The sequence below is a fragment of the Ictidomys tridecemlineatus genome, chromosome 10 (genome assembly GCF_052094955.1).
Source record: "Ictidomys tridecemlineatus isolate mIctTri1 chromosome 10, mIctTri1.hap1, whole genome shotgun sequence".
NCBI classification, from domain to species: Eukaryota; Metazoa; Chordata; class Mammalia; order Rodentia; family Sciuridae; genus Ictidomys; species Ictidomys tridecemlineatus.
In genome coordinates, this window is record NC_135486.1 from 122,429,719 (window position 1) to 122,438,085 (window position 8,367).

Below are 8,367 nucleotides of genomic sequence, written 5' to 3' on the forward strand. Positions count from 1 at the left end.
TCCTTTCCCAGGGACAGTGCAGCGGGCCCTGGCAGGAAAGAGATAAGCACTGAATGCTGAGCGCTGGACCCGCCATCCTCGCTGATGTGTTGTGTCCTGGTCTTGTATGGTCCAGTGGTCCCCCTGTGTGACCTACATAAGCACAGATTCCTCCTGTAATCGGGGCCATTTTCTACCCAGAAAGTGACCCTCTGACTGAGTCAGCTGCTGAATAGAAGGCAGAGCTGGTCTGCGGAGGCTGCCTCCGTCTGGGTTGCTTGTCCTCAATGGTGGTTGTCCTCAATGGAGTTGCCCTGGAAGAACACCCCAGACCACAATTCTCACAGGAGAAAGGCTTGTTTTGGCTCGAGGCTCTGGAAGCTGGGAGGTCCCAGAATAGCCACAGCACCGGCTGGGCATCGGGCCAGAGCCTCACGTGGCTCCCCGTGGTGCGCAGCAGACCTGGCGAGTGGTCTCGCTGTGTGGAACCTGCTCCTGCAGCAGCAAAACCAGCCTGAGATGGCGCGGACCACCCCACCTCACCCCACCCTCAAGGCATGGACTCCTCCAGGGAAGGCGCGGCTCCATTAAGAGGTTGCTGCTCCCACCAGCGCCTCCCACCTCGTTGCCACGCGTGGTCTCGGTTTCCGGCCACAGTTCCTGACTCTGTCCCCCAGGCAGGTCGTGGAGCCCGGAATGTTTCTCCCCACTGCAGTCACAGACATGCTGACTCCCCACCTTCTGTCTTGGGGCTGACCCACCTTCTCCCATAGTAAGTCAGGAGACCCGCCTTCTCCCAGAGAGGCCCGTCCCACTACCTGAATGGAAGGAGTGCGGCAGAGAAGCCACGAAGACTCCACTGCCCACCCCACCTATCACCATCTTCCTGTGCAACGAAACCCCCTTACAACCTTGAAGGACAGGGTTCAGAGGGCTTGCGCCCTGCTGACCACATATAAGGTGGGGCTGGGTGCCGCCTGCAGTAGAGCACTGGCTGAACACTGGCCAAGCATGCCTGGGGGCCTGGGTCCACCCTGCACGGTGAAAGGACAATGGTGTAATGTGGAGCAGAGGGGAATGCTGCAGGCAGCACCCCTGCCCCTAGGCCCCATCCTGACCCTGCAGCACCGTGGCACCAGTCTTAGCGTGGGTCTGCCACACTCAAAACCAGCAGCCGGGCCTTTCAGCCCATCCCCTGAGGGCTCCAGAGAACACACCAGCATGGAAGGCCATGCTCAGCACAGAACGCAGTTTCCAGCTGTCCTGTGGATGGCCTTCAAGCCAAAGGAGGAGCCTGCCAGCTGCGCTCCTGGAGGAAGCCCTGCTCCCTCACTGTGTACTCTGGCCAACAGTCGTGCAATTTAGTTTAAGTGGGTTCTTAGATAACTTGGTAATTGAGGGTACCCCTTTATGGACTACTGCTCTTGGGAAATGTGGAAACTTAAAAGGCAGATCTCAGTGGCTGTAACCCTGTAATTCCAGCAGCTCTGGAGGCTGAGGCAAGAGGATCGCAAGCTCAAAGACATCCTCAGCAACAGAGAGGTACTAAGCAACTCTGTGAGACCCTGACTTTAAATAAAATACAAATAGGCTGGGAGTGTGGCTCAGTGGTTGAGTGCCCCTCCAAAAAAACCAGAATTAAAGCAGAGACTTGTCCATTTATGTCTACACCTGCGTTCACAGCAGCGCTGTTCACGGTGCCAACAGGTAGAACCACTCACTGGCTGCCAGCAGGAGAGTGGGAGACACAGCACATGTGCTCGATGAAATGTCCTTCAGCCACCATCTGCATGGTGGGAGGGACTGCATCTGGGGCCCTAAGACTTCGTTGCCTGCAGCCCCCATAGCCACTGCAGCCCAGGCTGTCTCTGATGTCTGCACAAAGATGGAATCTCATGAGGACACTTTGCTCAGGACAGGTCCCCATCATGGGAACGCAGGGCTGTGTATGTCACACCGTGGGTGAATCCTGGGAACACGCTGAATGAAAAGACACCAAATACCGTACAGGTCTACCTTCCCAAGGTGCCTAGACGAGGCACCCGCACCAAAGGGAAGGGGAGCAGCGGTCACTGGAGACGGGTGGCAGTTTGGGGTGAGGACCAAGTTTTGGAAATGAACAGCGGAGCTGGCTGTACAGTGACCTGGAGGTGCCAAATCGTACCCTTTGGTAGATTTTATCTTGTGCGTGTTTGACCACTAAACTGCCCGCGTCCACGCTGGCCGGGGCAAGGCTGGGCTGCACTGTGGATGAGCCAGCGGGAGGTCTGACTACGGCCCCGGGAGCAGGACCAGCGTAGCTCTGCTGAGGTCTGCCCTTCATGGGTCCTGTCTCCACGGAGGCTCAGTGGGGCAGCAAGCTGCAGGAACACTACCTGGGCAAGGCAGAGTTCCGGTTAGAACAACCTGGTCACTGTGAGCAGAAGGTGTGAAACAGAAGGTGTAAAGACAGCTCTTCCCTTCACTGTGGGTTGGAAGCCTAAGGTGGTGGATGGACAAGGGACACCTGGCTCGCTGAGCGAGGTGAGGAACCGGGTCCACATTCCCGAGAGGGCAAGGCCAGGCCAGGCCAGGCCCTCAGAGTGTGTGGTCATGAGAAGCGCCGGTGTAATGCCCACACGCTCTGTTGAGAGGCTGCAGCTCAGAGAGCCTCCACTTGGGGGACCCGACGCCACGGGGTTTGAAACTCCTCTCCTGAGCGAGCTCACGCAGGTGGTATCCCTGTGCTGGACAGACGCTGGCACCCAGAGCAGGAGAGCTTTAGGGGAGGCAAGAGCTGGACCGGGCCTTTACGTGAGGAAAGCCACCCCCTGGTCATCAGATCCACGGGTTCTGACTTAGAAGGAGGTGAAGGCACTGAGCCTCTGCAGGCCTGGGACAGCCTTGCTGGCCTTACCTAACATCATGGCCACTGCCGCCCGTGTCCTGAAGCAGCCACAGGTGGCTCAGTGTGGCTGTTCTGAGACCTGTCTTTGGAATCTAGCAAGTGACACCTGTCTCCCTCCCTCTGGGCGGTTTGCATGTCAGAAATGGCCGCTGAGGTGGAGTACAGCTCAGGGCTACAGGGAGGCTCGGGGTTCCAACCCCAGCACCAAAAGTTAAAGTAGTGATGATAAAATGGTCAGCAGCCTGCTGATGGGTCGAACTGAGGACACATCACTCTGGTGTGCCTGCCCCGGCCATTGGCAACCTGAGCCTAATCACAAGGAAGTGGTCCAACGAACCCGGGATACAGTATTTGGGGTAAAAATGGGAGTTCATAACTCACTTGAAACTATTGTTCGAAGTATGATATGTCAAGAGCTTTGTAATGTTGTGAACAACCAATAAAAAAAAAAAAAAAAAAAAAAAAAAGAATGCTCCGCGAGGCCGACGCATCAGTTCTACCAACCCAGAAGCAGCAGCGTCGTGGGAAACAGAGGGGCAGCTCCACATCCAAGGTGTGTGGAGACCAGACCACTTAGGCGACGAGCAATGAAAGGCAATATTGGGAAATCCTGAAAAACTCCGAACGGTCTGCTCATTGCAGGAAGGTTGGATTTCCATAATTACGCAGGAGGATGTCCCTGTTCTTAGGGTGTATGCTGATGGCATGTGGGTGTTGCCTTCAGTGCTCTTGTCACTTTTCAAAAATGAAACTTTAGGAGAAACAACCACCCCTCTGACACACTAGGCCAACGTCGGCCAACTTTTGCTTTGCTTTGATTTGGTTTGGCTTTGGGTGCCGGAGTTGGACCCAGGGCCTCATGCAGGAGGGTCACCACTGGACTGTACTCCTGGGACCTGCCATTCTCTCCTGGCCCAGAACTCTGGGACCATGAGGAGCGTTCATGTAAAACAGAGCTAGGGACCTGGCAGGGTCTGTGTCCTATGAAGGTCTTAGCACAGTCCCTGGTGTCAATCAAACACTCAGTGAAGGCCACCTACTACCATCCCTGTTAGACGAGGTTTGCTACAAAGGGAAAGCCACCTGGTGGCGAATGCCTGTAATCCCAGCGGCTCAGGAGGCAAAGGCAGGAGGACCATAAGTTCAAGGCCAGCCTCAGCAACTTAGTGAGACCCCATCTCTACATCAGTGAGTGCTGAAGTGGGATGAGCTCAGATGCTTCCTTAGCCTCATGAGGGACTCATGAAGGACTTTAAAACAGTCCTGGGACCATGAAGGGCTCTGTAATGGTCACGCCCAGCAGATGCCAGGGCCCTTCCTGCCTCCCTTCCTTTGTCTCTGGGGTCATCTGAATCTCGAGCTACACCTCTCCCTGTCTTTACAGCCTCCACTGCTGCTGGGCTGTGAGCACGCCGCAGGGGAGTCCAGCGACTGTGTGTCCTGTCTCTCCACATTGCCTTCACGCCAATTCTGAGCTCCACTCTAGCGTCCACAGTCAGTGTGGTTTCAGAGGAACCTTGAGCAGATCACCTCGTCCAGTCCCCTCCACCAGTTCACTGGACACCCAAGGACTGGGATTTCAGGATAAGGTGCTATTATTTACACACTGATAAGAGAATTTCCCACTTACGATAGCGGTCATGTCCACTCAGTCCTCTGACTTTTCAAATCTGGAGACGATGACCAGAATACCTGCCCATAGCCCTTGACCCCCCCCCCCACAGTAGGTGCTGTCAGAAGTTCAGGCTCAGCCTGACCACTGGCCCTCTCGGGCGAGTGTCCTCTATGTAAGAAGCTTACCAGCCTCGGGCGGGCACTAGGATCCAAAGGCTGTCCTTTCAGCTTCCTTGACTTTTCATTAAGTGAGCGATCAACTCCTCCGGTGAAACCACCCAGTGGGCGCTCCACAGAGGAAGTCCACACCAAATCCTTCCCTGCAGAGAACTCATTATTCCTTTAAAGAGGGCAGGCTTTGGAACCTTCTCAGAGGGCGATTCTACCCTGTAGGGAGCATTCTGTTTGGGTGGTTGCCCAGGAAACCCGCAGAGAGGCAGCAGAGCCAGCAGAGCCCTTAAACTTCTAATACGTACTCTGTTTTTGGTGTGTTGGGGGCACCAGGGACTGAAGTCAGGGGCCCTCGAGCACCGAGCCTCGTCCCCAGCCCTATTTTGTATTTTATTTAGAGACAGGGTCTCACTGAGCTGCTGCTTAGCACCTCGATTTTGCTGAGGTTGTTTTGAACTCTGGATCCTCCTGCCTCAGCCTCCTGAGCCGCTGGATCCCAGACGTGGGCCACTGTGCCCGGCCCTAATATGCCCTTTTGAAAGTCTGTGTTGTGCCATGGTTCGGGTAGATTTGTCTTCATACCTTTAGAATATTTCTTTTCCATCTTCTGATTGTAAGACAACCATGGTATTATATAAACTTAGGAAATTTTAGAAGATATTTAAAAGAAAAATTAAAGCCACCTGTAATCCCCCAAACCCAATGGTAACTCCTGCTACAGGCTTTTGCCCTGCTTCTTCCCTTTCTTTGTTCCCGTGGGTGCTGAGGGACTTTAAAACAGTCCTGGGACCATGCTGAACGTTTTATAGTGCAGTTTCCTCCATTGTTATTATTTGTGTGAAGGTGGGATTGAACCCAGGGCCTCGTGTGTGCCGACAAGGGCTCTGCCACTGAGCCACACCCCAGCCTGAGGAAAGTGGTCTCAGGCCCTTGACACATGCTACCTACCCCCTGTGACTGTCACCATCCATGCTCCCTTCAATGAAAGGCACTGCTCTGCACGCTCACAGTCACAACCGTATGAACCTACACTCTCATCCTTGCCAAAGAGGAAAACTGTATATTGCTACTCAGTTATTTTACATTTCTTTGAGTATTAATGAGACTGAGTATTTTTCCTATTGTTGTCTAAAGACTGAATTGTTTCCCATGTCCTTTGTGAACTTTAAAAAAATTCTTTTAGGGCTGGGGTTGTGGCTCAGTGGTAGAATGCTTGCCTTATACATGCGAGGTGCTGGGTTTGATCCTCAGCACCATATATAAATAAATATAAATAAAATAAAGATATTGTGTCCAGTTACAACTAAAAAATAAATATTTTTTAAAAATTTGTTTTGAGTTGTTGATGGACATTTATTTTATTCATTTATTTATATGTGGTGCTGAGAATTGAACCCAGTGCCTCACACATATGAGGCAAGGCTCTACCACTGAGCCACAACCCCAGCCCTATAATTTTTTGGGGTGGGTACTAGGGATTGAACTCAGGGACACCCGACCACTGAGCCATAACCCCAGCCCTATTTTATTTAGAGACAGGGCCTCACTGAGATGCTTAGCACCTGGCTATTGTTGAGGCTGGCTTTGAACTCGTGATCCTCCTGCCTTAGCCTCCTGAGCTGCTGGGATTAAAGGTGTGCGCCACTGCACTCAGTCCTAAAATGCTTTTCAATTGTAGTTGGACACAATACCTTTATTTTATTTATTTATTTTTATGTGGTGCTGAGGATGGAACTCAGTGCCTCACATGTGATTTTTTTTTATTTGAAAGTTTTTTCTATGTAAAGGTTAGAAATCCTTTATCTGACAAATGTAGTTTGTTATTTGTCTTTTTGTTTATTTTATGAGAACATTTCTTAGATGGCATTAGCCCTGATTAAGCATCTAGTATATGTACATGTGATATATGATCACCTAGGAAGACAACCAATGTCTTAAGTGCATGCCTGCCGACAATCTTCCTGGGACAAGGATTAAATAGATCCATCCTAAATAAAAGGATCTGAACTTTACTTAAACGTTGTTTAACTGGAAAAGGTGTCAATGTTTAAAAAAATTTTTGCTAATGGGGGTCTGTGGCTGTGGCTCAGTGGTAGAGCGCTTGCCTAGCATTTGTGAGGTGCTAGGTTCAATTCCCAGCATCGCATATAAATAAATAAATAAATAAATAAATAAAATAAAGGTATAAAAATATAATAACATTAAAAAAATTTTTAAAAGAGAAATGTTTTTGCTGATGGAAAAATAAATCCAAGAAAACCAGTATGTAAACACAGTGTTTTTCAGAACCAAAATATGTTAATTTCAATATATAACCCAAACAAGGTTCGCATTAAATGAAAATTAGATGTTAAATGTCCATTACTGTGTAAAAATGGAATTTAGTTGCTCAAGCACTAGACACAACTTTGTATTCATCTTTTATAATTTACAATCCACCACCTAAGATGATCACTATCATTACTACTCTGGGGTGCTAGAGATCCCACTGAGGGCCTTGTGCATGGGCCTGACCACTAAGCCCCGCCCAAGGCCATTTACAGTAGCAGTGCCATCACTGAACAGAGTGTGACTTTCCCTTCATCACTTTCATCAATAGCGCAACAGACACTTCTGATCTAATACTTTATGAATACTGAAAACATAAAATATGCTAAAAATTCCTAAGATAGTTCAATTAGAACCTTAAAAAATAAAGTTCTAGACATAAAGTTGGTAATCTGAGGCTCCATAAACAGAGACCAAGTGAAATCTCATGACCTCTTTTTCTCAAAAGGACTATGAGAGCCAGAGGTTTTTACTTGTCTTTCTCTTGTGAGTTTGCTTCATATTACACAGTTTTGTCCAATTTTTTTTCATTCATAAAACTGCAGCGATCTCCTAAACTCTGTTAAAGGTTTTGTCTTTTAAGCCAAATATCTTTGAAGACAGGAATTTAGTTCTGGCCATAGACAGACAGGATACATTTTCAGAAATTCACATTGTCTTCAGAAATTTTTGATCCCTGAGCGTTCTCACGATCCACCATGTTTCCACTGTGCAACCAGAACACCTCTCCAGCTCGTCTCCTGAAGCTCCTGTGCCTGCTCTGGATTGCACCCCCCCTGCCCCCCCCTCCCGCAACCCCCCTCAGGGCTGCTCTGGCCTCTTCAAAGGCGGGCAGCAGGCAGCATGGCTGAAGGCAGCTCCTGCCCGCTGGGCCCCTCCTTCCATGCATTTCCCCATCCCTCCCTCCCCTGAGGCCCCCTGTGACTGGTGAACTTGAGGAAGAACTTAACTCCTCTGGGGACAATGGAGGAGCTTCCTTTCCAGAGCAACACTGCCGTCAGAAGAGAGGCGTCCAGGGATGGCCTGGCCTCCTCCTGTGGCTACTCTGAGAAACTTCCTAGGTGAGGGCCCAGGGGGATGTCTCTTCCTGTGACATTCTTGCTGGTGAAGGTGGATCCTTGATGAGGACATCCGAGCACCCTGTGAACTGCCCACAGACCCGCTGGCACTTGGCTTGGGCTCTCTGCACCATCATGTTGATGAGACAGATACCTGTGTCCAACGGAGAGTAGAGAAGGCGAGAGGAGAGGAAGACCCCTGGGAAGATCCCTGGGACTCTTCCCCATGGTGACCAACCTGCTCTCTCCTCTGCCTTAGCCAAGGAGCTGGGGAGCTTCAGACCCAGCACAGCATGTGGCTGCTCACCTGGTGGGCTCTGTCTCGGTGGG